Source organism: Podarcis liolepis (genome assembly GCF_965112155.1).
Source record: "Podarcis liolepis genome assembly, chromosome: 5".
NCBI lineage: Eukaryota > Metazoa > Chordata > Lepidosauria > Squamata > Lacertidae > Podarcis > Podarcis liolepis.
In genome coordinates, this window is record NC_139556.1 from 83,981,192 (window position 1) to 83,997,937 (window position 16,746).

The window sequence follows — 16,746 nt, forward strand, 5'->3', positions numbered from 1 at the left end:
CTGGATCAAAATGAAGGTCCATGTGGTCCCGCATCCTCCTTCCCAAATATGGCTTTGGGAGACCCAGAAGCTGGGTATGAATGCCAATGAATGGCATTCAGTGGCATGTGGCCTCTGAACATGGACAGTCTATAGCAGGAGTGGGGAATCCATAGGCGCCGACTCCATGGGGCCTGAGGGGGCCCGAGCCCCCTCAAAAATTCGTTGGGGGGGCTCTGCCCCCCCAATAATCTCGGGCACCCCTCCAGCAGAGTGCCACCGCCGCCCCTCCCCCAGCCCAAAATGCACAGGGTCGGGCTGCATGCCTCCTGCCCTCCCTCCCGAGCAAAAGCTCCACCCAATTTCCTTCGGAGCTGATTAATAGGCGCAGCACGCTCTCCCCTATTCGCTCACGAGGAGGCGGCGCCACTTTATCTGCATATTCATGAGCTTATTTATTATTCATGAGCTTTCGCGGGCTCCCCCAATATTTTTTATAAGTCGGCGCCCCTGGGGGAATCACTGGTCTACGGGCCAAATGTGGCCTGCCAGGCCTCCTCACTTGGACCACGAGACATCAGGTTGTGGGTGGGTAAGGACAGGGCTTAAGAGGAACAATCGGAAGCATAAAATGAGCTCCCAGTGAATCATCTCTTTGCTAGAGCAAAGCACCCTCCCACCTGTTCATAAGCTGACAGGTGGGTGGGAGTGTGTCTCGCTCAAGGAGGGGGAAGTGGTCTCCATTCAATGGAATCTGCTTCTCTTCCAGCACTGCTCTTGAAAGGAGCTTCACACTGCTTCTTTAAACCTCCTCAGACCTGCTCAAAAGCCCTCCGCAAGCTGATTTGCAGAGGAGCAGCACAAAGCTGTTTGCAAAGGCCATAGTGAAACCAGGTGACGGATAGGTGGGCGGCCCCACTCACCTGTTAAATTAGGCCCACCAAGGATGGGGCAAAACAATCTAGCCTGCAGGTCAGAAAAAGTCACCCACTCCTGATTTATAGGTCTCAATAAACTTGTCTGCCATAAATTCACCGAACCCAGCTTGTCAAGCCATTAGATTGGAGAACTGGGCCCAAGCCAACAAATTTAATTTCATGAGGGACAAATGTAACTTAGGCAGGAAGAAACAGATGCACAAATATAGGATGGGGGGGGGCACCTGGCTTACTAGCAGTACATGTGAAAGGGGTCTAGTAGTCTTAGTGGACCACAAGCTGAACATGAGTCAACAATGTTATGCAGCAGCAAAAAAAGCTAGTGCTATTCTAGGCTGCATCAACAGAAGTATAGCGTCCAGATCAAGGGAAGTAATAGTACCACTCTATTCTGCCATAGTCAGACCACACCTGGAATACTGTGTCCAATTCTGGGCACCACAATTTAAGAAGGATGTTGACAAGCTGGAACGTGCGCAGAGGAAGGCAACCAAGGTGATCAGGGGTCTGGAAACTAAGCACTTGAAGGAGCTGGGTATGTTTAGCCTGGAAAAGAGGAGACTGAGAGGAGATATGATAGCCATTTTAAATATCACATGGAAGAGGAAGCATGCTTGTTTTCTCCTGATCTGGAGGGTAGGACTCAAACCAATGACTTCAAGTTGCAAGAAAGGAGATTCCGACGAAACATTTGGAAAAACTTTCTGACAGTAAGAGCTGTTCAGCAGTGGAACAGACTCAGAGGTGGGAGAAGACCCTCCTTCCTTGGAGGTTTTTAAGCAGAGGTTGGGTGGCCATCTGTCATGGATGCTTTAGCTGAGATTCCTGCATTGCAGGGGGCTGGACTAAATGACCCTTGGGGTCCCTTCCAGCTGTTAAGATTCTCTGATTCTGTGATTCTACATAGACAAAGTTGTTGCTTAAATTCTCACATCTTACTAACTTCTACTTCTTGGGCACATAGACAAAGATGTTGCTTAAATTCTTACATCTTACCATAAATAAATTAAGCAACCACATGCCCCAGCATTTCATGGAACTTTGGTGTTGCAATCCAACCTACAGAGGTTGAAACAAATCGAATCTGATTTCTGTGGGATTGTCAGCCACACTGCACACCCAAAGACTGATGTAAGATGTGCAACAATTCCATGCACTAACTCCTAATACATCTCAGGAACTAGCAGAGATTTACTGGTTCAGGTTGTCTTCCACTCAGTCCTCACCCTTGCCATCTTGATTTAAGCACTTTTCAGTATACACAGTTCTGTCTGAGGACAGCTCTATGCTTTATATGGCAGACAAAACCCCTGTGCGAGCCCTGTGCGTTTCTCTGATGTTTCTTTCAGCAAGTATGTTAAGTTGGGGGTTTTTAGTTCAGAAAAATAGACCACCTCTCCCCATATAAACCATCCTGGACTCATCCTGAGGCCCTTCTTCGTGTGCCTCCTCCACATGAGGTCCAGAGGGTGGCAACACAAAAAAGAGATTTTTCTGTAGTGGCTCCCTGTTTGTGGAAGGCTCACCTGGTGCCTTCATTATATCTTTTTAGGCGACAGGTGAAAATGTTCCTCTTCCACCATGCCTTCGGCTGATTAATATTCTACAGCCTCTTAAATGTGTTTGTGGGAAGGGTCTCCCAGGTCCTAGTCCGACATTCTGACCACTATACCGCACCAGATCTCAAGCTGATTTCGCCCAGGTGACTTGGACTATGGCCAGTGGTCAGGGGTGGTGGGTGGGTACCAGGTTGCAGAAACCTCCATAATGTGCGGAGCTCCCATGACAAGTGCACAGGAGTTCTTCAGCAGAAAACTCAGTGTGGAATGTGGTCCATGAAGTCAGAAAGATCAGAAACCACTGTCATACTGGATCTGTTCCTGCACCCATAGCAAACAACTCGTGGTAGAACACAACGCCGAAGATCTTGTTTTTCTGCAAATCATATCAGGAAAAGGAAATCACCCAAGGTGTGGCTGGAAATTCTGTGGACATCTATCGACGGAAGGCATAACCATCTATTGTAAGTGGAATGCAATTTGATGGGAGCCTAGAGGTTGGGTTTAGCGTTTGATCGTTCTCTTCACTTAAGAAAAACTTAAGGTTGTCAGGGAGCTTCCTCAAGCCTGAATGCCAAAAAGAAAAACCCATATTCTCTAGGATGGGGTAGCACAGATAACCAAGCACGAGATTGGCAGGGCAGGCATTTCTCTCCAAAGGCCTGTCGAGGCATGAGGGGAACAGGCCTGGCAAGGGAAGCAGCCAGATAATAACAGAATGCAGATGAAGTTGAATCAGCATGTTGCTCAAAGGGGTGTGTCTGAAATTATGCATAAGTTGTCCCAGTGTTCTGACTCTTTGAATTACCATTTATAGAAGATAACTCCATGCCTCTTAAAGCTGAGTGACAGGGAGAGATCAATGGATAAAGGCTTTCCCGTCAAAGCATCTCCATACACCTGCTTGGATATATTTCTGGCACACAGTTGTTAAATGACCAGGATCACTACTGCCCATAAAAAGGTGACAATTCTACATTAAGGCTTAGCAGGTCCAGGCCCTGAGAGGCTTCTTTGCCTTTCAAGCAAAGGCAGGGAATCTGCAGCCTTCCTTGACATGTCCTGGGAGTCTAGCAGTGGGCAAGACACCAAATCAGAGGTTTCTTGGCTTCTGGCTGAGGAGCTGGGTCAGGGTCCTGGCTTTGAGCCTGATACTGGCGATCAGGGGCTCACTGAATCCAAGGCTAGGAGGCAGGAGCCCAATGAATGGGGTCCCAAAGTACCAGGGACTTTACAGGCCTGAGAAGCCAAGAATCTCCTATGCTATCTTTCCAGTCTAACGGTTCAGGGAGCCATAGCTGTCAACGTTTCCCTTTTCTTGTGAGGAATCCTATTCGGAATAAGGGAATTTCCCTTCAAAAAAGGGAAATGTTGACAGCTATGCAGGGAGCATAAATAAGGGACAGTATGCTTTATATCTCTCAACCTCTCAAGGTCCTACGTGGAGAGAAACCACACAGGGACTCTTTGAAAGACAGATAATGCTTGAGGTATAGGATCCTTGAATCTCCAACTGCATGGGTGCTGAGCACCCATAATATTACATTGCCGGTTGCTCTCCTCGCTTCTGTATTGCAGTGTGCTTTGTTTTGTTTTGTGCAAGCTTGTAACTGAAATAATTCTGTGTGGTTATATTTGTCATTTGTCCTGTTTAATGGAAATAAAACAAAATTCCTCAAAAGGAAAAGGAACAAGCAGTTGGCAATGTCGAACCAAGGGTGACGCTATCGTGGTAGGACTGATGAGTCTTCAGCATGCTCTTCATTCACTCTCCAGTCCTCCTTCATGAGCCCAGAAAATCCTTGAAGAACTACTTGAGAATGATTTACCGATGGTATTTAACTCTGAGTAGACTTGCTAAGATGTATAAGACTGAATCAGGTAAGTGCTGGAGATGCAGTGATGTCGGGGGTACATTCTTTCATATGTGGTTGACCTGTAAAAGAGTATTGGGAAGTAATTTATAATGAATTGAAAAAAAATGTTTAAAAGCACCTTTCCCCCAAAAAAACACAGAGTCCTTTTTGTTGGGGATAATTCAGATGGAAATTCCCAGGTGTCAAAAAAGGTTATTTATGTATGCCATTAGTGTTTTGTTAGCTCAAAAATGGAAAATGAGCAAGGTCTCAACCAAAGAAGAATGGCAATTTAAACTGATGGAATATGCGCGGCTTGCAGATCTAACTTAAAGAATAAGAGAACAAGAAGAACATTCGTTTAAAGAAGATTGGAAAATGTTTATTGAATATATGGGGGGAAATTGGGTACACTTGAAAACGCTGGCAGCACTAAGATAAATTCAACAGTGTAAATAAGCCGTTATGAGAGGATTTTTGATACAAAAGAATGCAATTAAGAAGAGAATGCAAAATGAGAAAAAAAGATAAAATTTTGGAAAAAATGAAGGAGAGAAGAAACTGAGGGTGAAACCAAAGTCTCAGGAGATTTTGAAAGAAATAAAGCTATATCAAGTACAATATATGAAAATGATGAATCAGGAAATAGAATGGAAGATTAAACAGATGAGACAAAAGACATTTGAATCGGCAAATAAGTGTGGGAAATTGCTGGCTTGGCAATTGAAAAAAAGACAAAAATTAAATACCATTACGAATCTGGAAGTGGAAGGAAAGAATATACAGAATCCAGTGGAAATCAGAAAGTGCTTCCAGAGGTATTTCAAACAACTATATACACAAGAAAAGCAGAATGAAATGGACATTGATAAATTCTTGAAAATAAATGGACTACAAAAAATTTCCCAAGAAAATAAATCAATGCTGGATTACAAAATAACGGAGCAGGAAGTAGAAGGGGCCATTCAGAACTTGCAATTGGGTAAATCTCCAGGACTGGATGGACTGACTTCTAGATACTACAGAACTTTGAAAGAATGGTTAATACAACCTTTAAAGGAAGTCTGTAATGAAATATTGGAAGGGAAAAGGGCACCAGAGTCGTGGAAGGAAGCTTACATCACACTTATACCAAAATTAGAGACTGAAAAGACGCAGTTTAAGAACTACCACCCCATATCACTGCTTAATGTGGATTATAAAATTTTTGCAGATATTTTGGCCAGAAGATTGAAAAAGGTGTTAGCAGAAGAAATTCATAAAGACCAAGCGGGTTTTCTCCCAGGCAGACATTTGTCTGACAATACGAGGAATATAATTAATATTTTAGAAAAGTTACAAGTGAAGATTAATACTAAAGCAGTTTTGATCTTTGTGGATGCGGAGAAAGCCTTTGACAATATTTCCTGGAGTTTTATGAAAAAGAATTTATTGGGGATGGGGGTTGGTCAAGGTTTTGGGAGTGGTATAGGTGCAATTTACTCAGAACAAAAGGCTAAATTAATTGTGAACAATGTAGTGACGGAAGAATTTAAGATTGAGAAAGGAACACGACAAGGTTGCCCAATCTCTCCATTGCTGTTTATATCGGTCCTGGAGGTTTTGCTAAATATCATTAGAAGGGACCAATTGGTAAAAGGTATCCAAGTGGGAACCAAACAGTATAAATTAAAAGCATTTGCGGATGATTTGGTATTGACTTTACAGGAGCCAGAATCAAGCACTAAAAGAGTATTAGAACTGATCCAAGAATTTGGTCAGGTAGCAGGTTTTAAGTTGAATAAGATGAAAACTAAAGTTTTAGAGAAAAATCTAAATGAGTTTGAGAGAGATAAGTTCCAGAAGGAGACAGGATTGATATTGGTTAAGAAAGTGAAATATTTAGGGGGTTAATATGACTGCTAAGAATGTGAATTTATTTAAGGATAACTGAAAAATGTTGGACGGAAGTGAAAAAGGATCTAGAAATCTGGTCAAATTTGAAGTTATCGTTGCTAGGCCGAATCGCTGTGATAAAAATGAATGTATTGCCAAGAATGCTGTTTTTGTTCCAAACATTGCAAATTTTGGACAAAATGGATTGTTTCAAGAAGTGGCAGAGAGATATCTCTAGATTTGTCTGGCAGGGCAAGAAGCCTCGTATAAAATTTAAAATATTAACAGATGCCAAAGAAAGAGGTGGATTTGCCCTGCCAGACCTCAAACTTTATTATGAATCAGCCGCATTTTGTTGGCTGAGAGAATGGATGCTTCTTGAAAACACAGATGTGTTGGATTTGGAAGGTTTTCACAATGTATTTGGTTGGCACGCATATTTGTGGTATGACAAGGTTAAAGCACATAAAGCATTTAAAAGCCACATTGTTAGAAAAGCACTGTTTAATGTTTGGGTAAGATATAAGGATTTGCTAGAAAGTAAAACCCCAAGATGGTTGTCACCAATGGAAGCAAAGGCTCAGAAAAAAACTCAACCTCAGGGTTGTGTTTTCAAGCCCCCATGTTAGGCAAAAGATTCCTGCCTTGCAGGACCCTTGTGGTCCCTTCCAACTCTACAATTCTATGGTTCTGCGGTATCGGCCCTGTGATCCTCGGATGAAGGGCGGTATATAAATTTAATTAATTAATTTCAATTCTGGCAGGTGAAGCCAGCAGGACTGCATATAACTGCCCCAAACACCATCACAAAAAACCCCCACGATGAGTGTCTGGAAGGGCCCTGAGGCAACATCTCCTCAAAAGCTGGCCAGCCTGGCAGTTGAATTTTGCTTCAACAGTGGCAAGATGAAAATGTCCTCCCCTGCACCTGCGGGCAGCACACTTGAGCACAGCATGCAAGCCAGGCTGTGTGACATACAGCTGTCTCCCATTCCCTGTCCTTTTGGCATTTGCAGCCCGAGGCAGGGCCGGCCCTAGGTATTTCATTTCCCGCTAAATAAAACGAGGTGGCATCACTCTGCATAAAACAAAGTGCAAAGGTGATCTTCTGTGTGTGGTGTTTGCCAGAGCCTGCGGTCCTCTTCCTCTGGAACTGCTAATTAGGATTACCCTAATGAGCTTTGTGGGTTGGAGCCAAGGAGAGAATTGATTTCACATTAAATCAGGGGTGGGAAACTACAACTCCCCTCATCCCAACCATTGGCCATTGTGGCTGGGGCTGTTGGGAGTTGGAGTCCAGTAAATCCAGAGGGCCACAGCTTCCCCATCATTTGGAAATGTGGTTTTAAGGAGCTTAAACTAGTCAGTTTGTAGCCTTTCCATATTCTCATTAGGAAAATCGTTTGGATTAGTGGATCCATAGGACCCAAGTGATGTAATTCTGGTTTTACTGGCTCAGGAATCGAGCGGCTGCCCAACTATTTCCTTCGGTCACACCCTGCTGATGACACTTTAATAGGGGACTGGAATGTCACTGAGACACATTTGTTCCTTAAGGCACTCCAGTTGTGTGGTCATTTAAGGCAAGTCCCAGGAAGCACGTTGTTTCAGCCAGCTGTTGTCTGGCTCTCCCCATTTGGTCTGCAAGGCTGTTTTGTGGAAACCACGTCCCCTGCCCCACACCTATGTGATGTCAGGTATGGGGCAGGCAGTGGCATGGCTGCAGAAAGCAGGATTGAACCCCTCACATGTCACCTAATTCATGTGGGGAGTTTGATCCTGCTTGATTTGAGCACGCCACCCAAGAGAAACTAGCTGGCATGCCCAAACCTTGTGGGAAACAGGATCGGACTCCCCAGGTATCAGCTGATGTTCAAGGAATTCAATCCTGCTTGGATAGAATCTCCCCTGCCCATCCCCAAGGACCAACTGTGACAGGCAGACAAGGCAACCCACTTGTTAATCTCCCAACATCCATGTCACACCAGATAATTGGCATGTCCAAGTTGGCTCACCAGGATTGGTTGGGGGAAGATAAAGATTTGATTTCGCCAGGCCAAAAACATTCCCCACCTCTTACATAGAAGGAGATGACCAAGCCCTACTCTTGCCTCCTAAAGGTAAAGGTAAAGGACCCTTGGATGGTTAATTCCAGTCAAAGATTAATTGGGGTACGGCGCTCATCTTGCTTTACAAGCCGAGGAAGCCAGCGTTTGTCCACAGACAGCTTTCCAGGTCATATGGCCAGCATGACTAAACCACTTCAGGCGCGACGGGACACCATGACGAATGCCAGAGCACATGGAAACGCCATTTCCCTTCCTGCCACAGCAGTACATATTTATCTACTCACACTGGCATGTTTTCGAACTGCTAGGTTGGCAGAAGTTGGGACAGAGCAACGGGAGCTCACCCCGTCGTGTGGATTTGAACCGTTGACCTTCTGATCGGCAAGCCCAAGTGGCTCAGTGGTTTAGACCACAGCGCCACCTGCATCCTCGCCTAAAATATCCTGCCAGCATTTCCCTTTGGCAAAGGCACCACGTTGCCCATACAGCAGCACAAGTCAACTGGTACTCCTCATGCAGTCGGATTTGCTGATGATCATCCTGAGTCTGAAGCAGACCGGTATACTGGCTTCACTTTGTCCAGATCCAGAACCCAAAATACCCACTTATAACTTTGTTAAAGAATAATAATCCTAACATATTAGAGTTGCTGGCCAGCCATTCCCGTTTTTAGGCAGACAGATTGCTAATAGTCCAGACTGGTGACTAACATTTAGCTGAGGGTGGTGACTAACATTCCGTCAACATAAAGTAATGACAGGAGATGATCTTCTGATAGCTGGGAATTTCACTCATGTGCGTGGAGAGACACGCTTCAGAGTTTTAACCTAGTGACACCCTTCCCATTGAAGAGGGTGTGGGCAGAGTTGGAGGCCCCCACAGCAATGCACAGTTTTAAAAGAAAGAGCAAAAGCAGTTTCTGGCTACTGCCAGGAGAGAAAAGAGCCGAAAGATGTCCTCTACCTTGGTCCAGATGGGATGTGTGCTAGGCCAGGAGTAGTCACTGTGACACCCTCCAGAAGTTAGAATCATAGATTTGTACAGTTGGAAGAAGCCCCAGGGGTCATCTAGTCCAACCCCCTGCAGTGCAGGAATCTCAGCTAAAGCATCCATGACTCCAGCTCCCATCAGCCCCAGCCAGCATGGCCAAAGATCAGGGATGATGGGAGTTGAATGGCAAAACAGCTGGAGCCCACCATGTTATCTACCCCTGTACTATACAGTGCATTTGCTGGTGGTATGTGTTGCTATATTTTTGTATCACTACCAAAACAACAAACAAACAAACAAACCACTGCAGATGCTGATGGTACCCCTTTTCAGGGGTCACCTCAGTGGTGCCCCTTGCCCTCACACTTTCCTTAAGAGGCTACATTCACTCCAGTGTCCAAGTATCATTTCTCTGGTTCCAGAACCAATGTGTGCAACCCTCCTTGCCTGTTCTCTAGTTTGAAAAACTGGAGGACTGATTTCCTTTTAGTTATTTCCTGTTCTTTGTTATTTGTTGTTAGCTCTTGTTTTGTATTCTCCTTAAGCGCCAATAAAATAATACAGAACGTACATCCATAATATTAAAACACATAACAATATAAAAAGAGGCCTTGCCAGCTTCCTGAGCATTAAAACACAATTTCCCTTGTGCATCCCTGACAACTGTTGCTTGGACAAGTGCCATTTATTCCAGCCTTGGTGCTTGAAGATATGTGCTTTACCACCTTCCTGTTACACCTTTGCCAATCCTTGCTAATAACATAGGGCAAGGAGATGGCTCACCCAGCCACATCTCTGCTTGCTGCACACCTGAATTGACATATGAGGTCAGGTGTGGGATGGAGAGATGCAATTGGGGGGAGGGAACAATCTAGCAGGCCAAATGGGGACCCGTGCCAGGCCTGCAGGCTGGATGTTCCCTGCCTCTGAATAGATTATTTGAATCTGTAGATAAATAGCTTAGTCATGCTGGCCACATGACCCGGAAACTGTACACCTGCTCCCTCGGCCAATAAAATGAGATGAGCACTGCAACCCCAGAGTCGGCTACGACTGGACCTAATGGTCAGGGGTCCCTTTACCTTTACCTTTTTATTTCATTCTAAAATAGTAAATGTAGCCATGTTGGCCCATATGAAAAATGCAAAAATCCATATTAAGGCAAAGCTTTTATAGGTCTAGACCAGTGTTGTCCCAACCTTGTCCCAACCAGCTGTTTTCGGACTAAAATTCTCATCATCCCTGCCCACTGGTCTTGCTAGCTAGGGATGATGGGATTTGTAGTCCAAAAACAGCTGGAGACTGGTTTAGACCAAACAGAAGGTCACAAAATACTGTGGAGGCTTTTGGGTTCTCCAGAACTCTTCATGATACTAAAGGGGAAATGAAATGATGATTGTGGGAGACGGGGGGAAACCCAAAAAAGGCAGGGTGTAGACACCTGTCTCTGTATCCAGTAAGAATCTTAAGAAAGAGGAAGGGATGCAGTAGGAGACATCTCAACGATTCTTTGTTAGATGCTATGCAAGTTTGATACATTTCAGTCTTTTTTTGCCTGGTTTTGGAAGAGAAACTGCCTTGGATGCTCTGTGTTTGTGGTCCTTAATGTACCACAATGTAATCTGTTGTTGTTGTTGTTGTTGTTGTTGTTGTTGTTGTTGTTGTTGTTGTTGTTGTTGTTGTTGTTAATAATCACTTGTACTCCCACCCATCTGACTGGGTTGCCCCAGTCACTCTGACAGGGAGTATAGAAGAACACATAATGCATCAAACAGCACTGACTGCCCCCACCCTTAAACAAACAAACAAACAAACAAACAAGCAGACAGACAAACAAACATTGAGTGCTTTTTTGGGATGGGATGCTTGTTTTGGAGGGTGGTTGTTGTCTGTTTTATTCGGGGGGGTTGTGGGGTAGGTGCATCAGTTTTCCTCCTGTGAAATGGGTATTTTCTGGTACTTCGATTTCCCAGTGTACTCTTGGGCCACAAAAGGTTGGGGGCCTCTATGCCCGGAAAGAGGTAGAGGAAATAAAACCCAGTGGGTTATCCTAGAGATCTCCCCATGACTTTCAGTACTGTTGAGCACAGCATCCTTCTTGGGCAATTGTTGAAAACAGGACCTCTGTCTGGGCAAGACTGAGGTGCTGATGGTTGGTGGCGATGGGCACAGCGGATAACTAGGAATGGTGTTTGGCTTGTTCTTGCTTAAGATCCAATTTCTCATTTCACAACACTCTGTCCTCCACACCCCCTCAAGAGGTGTGCTGCTACTGGTTGGCACAAAAGGTTTTTCAAAATGGACTAAGATGCTTCATGCTTCAGCTTATTTGCCACGGCTATGGAAAGCTAAGCACATGAAGCAACAAAAGTGGTGGTGGAATACGTCTCACCAAAGCCTGTGATCCCAGACAAGCGACTCAACCCAGCGTCAGGCTTGCTGAGGAGGAAAACGGATGCACAGAACTCTTGCATTGACAAGTGAAACAATAATTAATACACACACACATACACACACTCATATATATACACATAATGTCCAGTAGCACCTTAGAGACCAACTAAGTTTGTTCTTGGTATAAGCTTTCGTGCACATACTCACTTTCTTCAGATACAATTCAGATACGATTCAGTTAACAATCCCAAACTTGGGGTACATTCCGCATGTTGACCCACAATATAGCTTATTTCTATAAACACCCTCTGCCAGAAGGGCTTTATATGGGCACATGCCCACCACATGTGAAGTGCTGTGCCTATACTATTGCAGACTCTCCAGCACAGTGATGGCATAGTTTTATTAATACAGTGGTGCCTTGCAAGACGAAAAGAATCCGTTCCGCAAGTCTCTTCATCTTGCGGTTTTTTCATCTTGCGAAGCAAGCCCATTAGCGGCTTAGCGGATTAGTGCTATTAGCGGCTTAGCGGGCTTAGCGGATCAGCTGATAAGCGGCTTAGCGGCTTAGCGGATCAGCTGATAAGCGGCTTAGCGGCTCAGCTGTTAAGCGGCTTAGCGGATCAGCTGATAAGCGGCTTAGCGGATCAGCTGTTAAGCGGCTTAGCGGCTTAGGATCAGCTGATAAGCGGCTTAGCGGCTTGGGAAAAAGGGGGGGGAGGGAAAAACCCCCGCAGGAACTCGCAAGACATTTTCGTCTTGCAAAGCAAGCCCATAGGAAATTCGTTTTGCGAAGCACCTCCAAAACGGAAAACCCTTTCGTCTAGCAGGTTTTCCGTATTGCGAGGCATTCGTCTTGCGGGGCACCACTGTATAACAATGCCATAATGGTGTCAAATGCCACTGGTGTAGCAATTTAAATGAATTTTCGCGTATCCAAGTTGATACTGATTTTAGTTATTTTTTAGCCCATCTTGAACAGCAGAGGGTGATTCAGAGGGTACTCTGCCAGTGGTTACTCCGGTCAAAAATGAAAGACAGAAAACTCACCTTTGGGAAGAAACATAGGGTAGCAGCCAGAGAAGGGCTCTAAATGAAGATGGAAAGAGGCAAGTGATGTTGGCTCAGTATCTATGATTGATCTATGAATGAAATTGCAGGAAAACGCCCTCATGGTCCCCAGGAGCAAAATCCACAATCAGCATCACTTTAAGGCCTGCCAGGCCTTCCCTTTCTCTGTCAGAGATATCTGCCAAGTACCACCCTCTCTTCCCGGAGGTGTTGACAGGGAAGTTCAAAAGGCCTTGCTGATTTTCAGGGCAAGCGCCAAACTGCTTCCTAGCACAGAGCACCTTTTGCTAACTTTGACTGGGTAATTGGTTAATTCCTTCCTGGAATAAGATTGTCTTGCAACAGTAAGAATGGATTCTTGCAGTGTGCTTTATGTAGGTCCTTTAAAAAGTCATGCTCGGAATATGCTGGCCATGTTACAAACTTGGACTCATTGGAAGAAACACAACACACCAGTGCTGAAGGATATTTGTTTCTTGTTAGTTTCTGGGCACAGTGCAAAGTGCTGGTGTTGAGTCAGTAAAGGCCTGGGACTAGGACAACTTTGTTAGAATTCCTGCTCCGTGATTGTTGTCTTTCACATGACGGTATATGTTTTGACTCCACAGAGTGGGAAGTGACAGTGACAGGATGTTTGTGTTACTGTGTTCCGTGAAGTGGGACTATTGTCCTTTGTTCTTTCTCTTTGCTGTCTGATTCTAGAGAGAGAGGGAGCCATGTTACAGAGCTCCGTGTGTGTTTATATGTAAATAAAGTAGATTAGCCAAAATGCTGAGTTGCTGAGGTCTGTTACGCAAGCTGTGAAGGCTCTGCGGATCCCTAAGTGTGTCGATGTCTGTTGGCATCGGTCGCTGTGATGTTCGGGCTGAAAAGAGCTAATGAAGCTCCCGAACAATTGACCAGGAGGGAGAGAACATGCCAGTCGGGCATGTGTCTCTGCCAAGTTCCTACTTGAGTGTAGGACAAGCTCCTGGCAAACTTCTCCTATATCGGGGTAGGGAACTAGATCTTGCCAGTGAGGCATAGCCTGAATTCCTTAATCTGCCCACCCCCATGGGCCAATTGTGACAGGAGAACAGGGCTGCCCACTTGCCAAAGTTAGGGCTACCTTTGAAGGTGACCTGGAAACTGCAACTAATCCAGAATGCGGCAGCTAAACTGGTGACTGGGAGCGGCCGCGGAGACCACATAACACCGGTCCTGAAAGACCTACATTGGCTCCCAGTACGTTTCTGAGCACAATTCAAAGTGTTGGTGCTGACCTTTAAAGTCCTAAACAGCCTCGGTCCTGTATACCTGAAGGAGCGTCTCCACCCCCATCGTTCAGCCCGGACACTGAATCCAGCGCCGAGGGCCTTCTGGCGGTTCCCTCATTGCGAGAAGTGAGGTTACAGGGAACCAGACAGGGGGCCTTCTCGGTAGTGGTGCCTGTCCTGTGGAACGCCCTCCCAGCAGATGTGAAGGAAATAAGCAGCTATCCTATCTTTAAAAGACATCTGAAGGCAGCCCTGTCTAGGGAAGTTTTTAATATTTAATGCTGTATTGTTTTTAACACTTGATGGAAGCCGCCCAGAGTGGCTGGGGAAACTCAGCCAGACGGGCGGGGTATAAATAACAAATTATTATTATTATTATTAAAGGCACTCGCTGCAAGTGCTGATGAGAGATTACATCAGGCTGCTTTGAAGTCCGTTGGCAGGCATGGTTTGGGTTCAAATTGCACCTGCAAAGCTGGGCTCACTGATCATAGACTCTTAGGCTTGTAAGGGAAGGGAAAGTACCCCAAGGGTCATCTAAATTCAATCTCCTGCAATGCAGGCACCTTTTTGCCCAATGTGTGTCTTGAACCCACAACCCTGAGATAAAGAGTCTCATGCCCTATGACACTGATGGAAAGCCTGTTTGGTTGCACCAGGGTAGGGACAGGGGAGCCTCAGGCCCACAGGCCCAATGCAGCCCTCCAGGCATCTCTATCTGGGCCTGGGGACTCTCTTCAGCCCACACTGAAGGAAGGTAAGGACAGGTGACCCCACCTAGGCCCGAAGTCACCCCCCCAAAAAAGCAGGCTCAAAGCTTCTCAAAGCTTTTCAAAATCATTTTCTCAGCAGCTAAGCATCTGCTCATTTGCTCTGCTGTTGCAAGGCAAAATGTTATTCTTCTATCAGTCCGAGAAGGCTTCAAAAGGCTAATGAATAGACTCTGTTCAAAGCAAGCCTGAGAACTGACTTTTATCTCATTCTAGTTGCAACATCTTTGGACATGCTGAACCGCTCTCATTCCCCTTTCCTGGGAAGGGGTGGCAAGAGTCCAATAGTCCCAAGACAGGAGCTTTCTGTTCATGCTCAGAGGAACTCATGGGGCAGGACTCCTGAAGGAGGAGAAAGGGGAGGGAACTGGAAGGGGAATATATACTCTGTGCAAATGACTGTGAACTCGTGCTTGTTTGTGAACTATTACACTTGCTCCTTCTACCAGTTCATGGATGGTAGAAATAAAAGCTTTTTCTCCAAAACTATTCCTTGAGTGTCTGTTGACTCCCATCTCCCTTTCCCGGGCGCGATATTTTCCCCACCCGAGGTCAAAGCCTCATAAGGCTACAACACAATCTCCTCAGCCACACCTCTCACTAGTATCTCTCTGAGAGACTTTTCACTTATTTATATACCACCCTTCCTATGAAGATTGCAGTACAGTTTACAGTCTAAAAACATAACATAACATAACAACAAACAAAGCAATACCTGCCCTCGTTCTAAAAGACAGATTGATTAATTATCCCAATATGCTCCTCAGAGATATTTCCCTCATACCTATCATTTCCCTTACTATTTTTCTTTCTTTCTTTATATAGATTTTTCGTACTCTCTGCTTCTCTTATTTTCATTTTCTTCCTCCTCTCTCTTCTTTGCTTCACTGGTGCAGCTCACATGAGGGCTGTGTGGGCAGTTAATTGGGAGTAGGTTTTATTTCAAATCATTTCAAGTTAATTCCATCAAGTTTCCAAATACCAGCAAAGCAATTATAAAGAACTACAATAACCAGAATGAGAAAAACACCAGTTGCCAAATTACTACTATTTTTTAAATAACTGGTTTTCCTCCACAGTCTTTAACAGCAGTCAATCCCACGGAAAATTAAACAGAAGAAGCTTTTCTCACCATTTGCCTCCATGTAAAAGGAAAGCAAATAACTCTCCACTGCTTTTTTTCCATGCCATGATGCTGTTAAAGGCACAAGAGCTGAACCCTAGAAAAGAAGTTGGCAACCTTAGAGCCAACAAGCTTCGGGAAAGAAAGAAATAAGTCAAACTCCAAATAATGTGCAGTTTGTTAGAAATTGGCATAATTAGGTGCTTGGCTATTTCTCTGCCTCTTTTATTCTGAAGGGTTATGACCTGAACCTAAATCACATTTAAATACCCTCCAGCATTTCTCCGATGAAAATAGGAATCCTCTTCCTCTTCCTCTTCTTCATATCCTACTCTTCTGACTGGGTTGCCCCAGCGAATCTGGGCACTTCCAACATATATAAAAACATTAACCATTAAACATTTTTTAAAATTCCCTTTAAAGGCCTGTCTTCAGATGTCTTCTAAAGGTTGTATAGTTACTTATCTCCTTGGCTCGGGGGTCGCATAACTCCATACCCTCCAACATTTCTCCGTTGAAAATAGGGACATCTTAAGGAAAAGCAGGACATTCCAGGATCAAATCAAACGGGACAACTTCGGCAAATCTGGGACTGTCCCTGGAAAATAGGGATACAGTACTTTGGAGGGACACTTGGAAGTGGTAATTTCATGCACACCAGAGGAGGTCATTTTCCAGAAAATGTACCTAGGTCAGGATAACAGCCTTAAAGCTCAGCCATATCCTTCTTTATGATGGAACGACAGCTGTAACACCTGCTTTGAATAATCTCTGATTTATTCATTGGGGCTTACTTCCTAGCGTCTGCTCTGCTCAGGCACCTGAAGGCAAAGGTGTAATTTAGATTTAGCCCTCAAGTGGGCGGG

General features: G+C 44.9%; 1 long non-coding RNA gene across 1 annotated transcript; it reads right to left on the reverse strand.

Annotated features, from left to right (window-relative positions):
* Positions 1 to 4,105: 4,105 nt before the first annotated feature.
* LOC310707473 lies at positions 4,106 to 12,942 on the reverse strand. The gene is made up of 2 exons (XR_014526481.1): positions 12,711 to 12,942; positions 4,106 to 4,412 (listed from the first exon to the last, which is right to left on the reverse strand). It is a non-coding gene; the product is annotated as an uncharacterized lncRNA (long non-coding RNA).
* Positions 12,943 to 16,746: the final 3,804 nt, after the last annotated feature.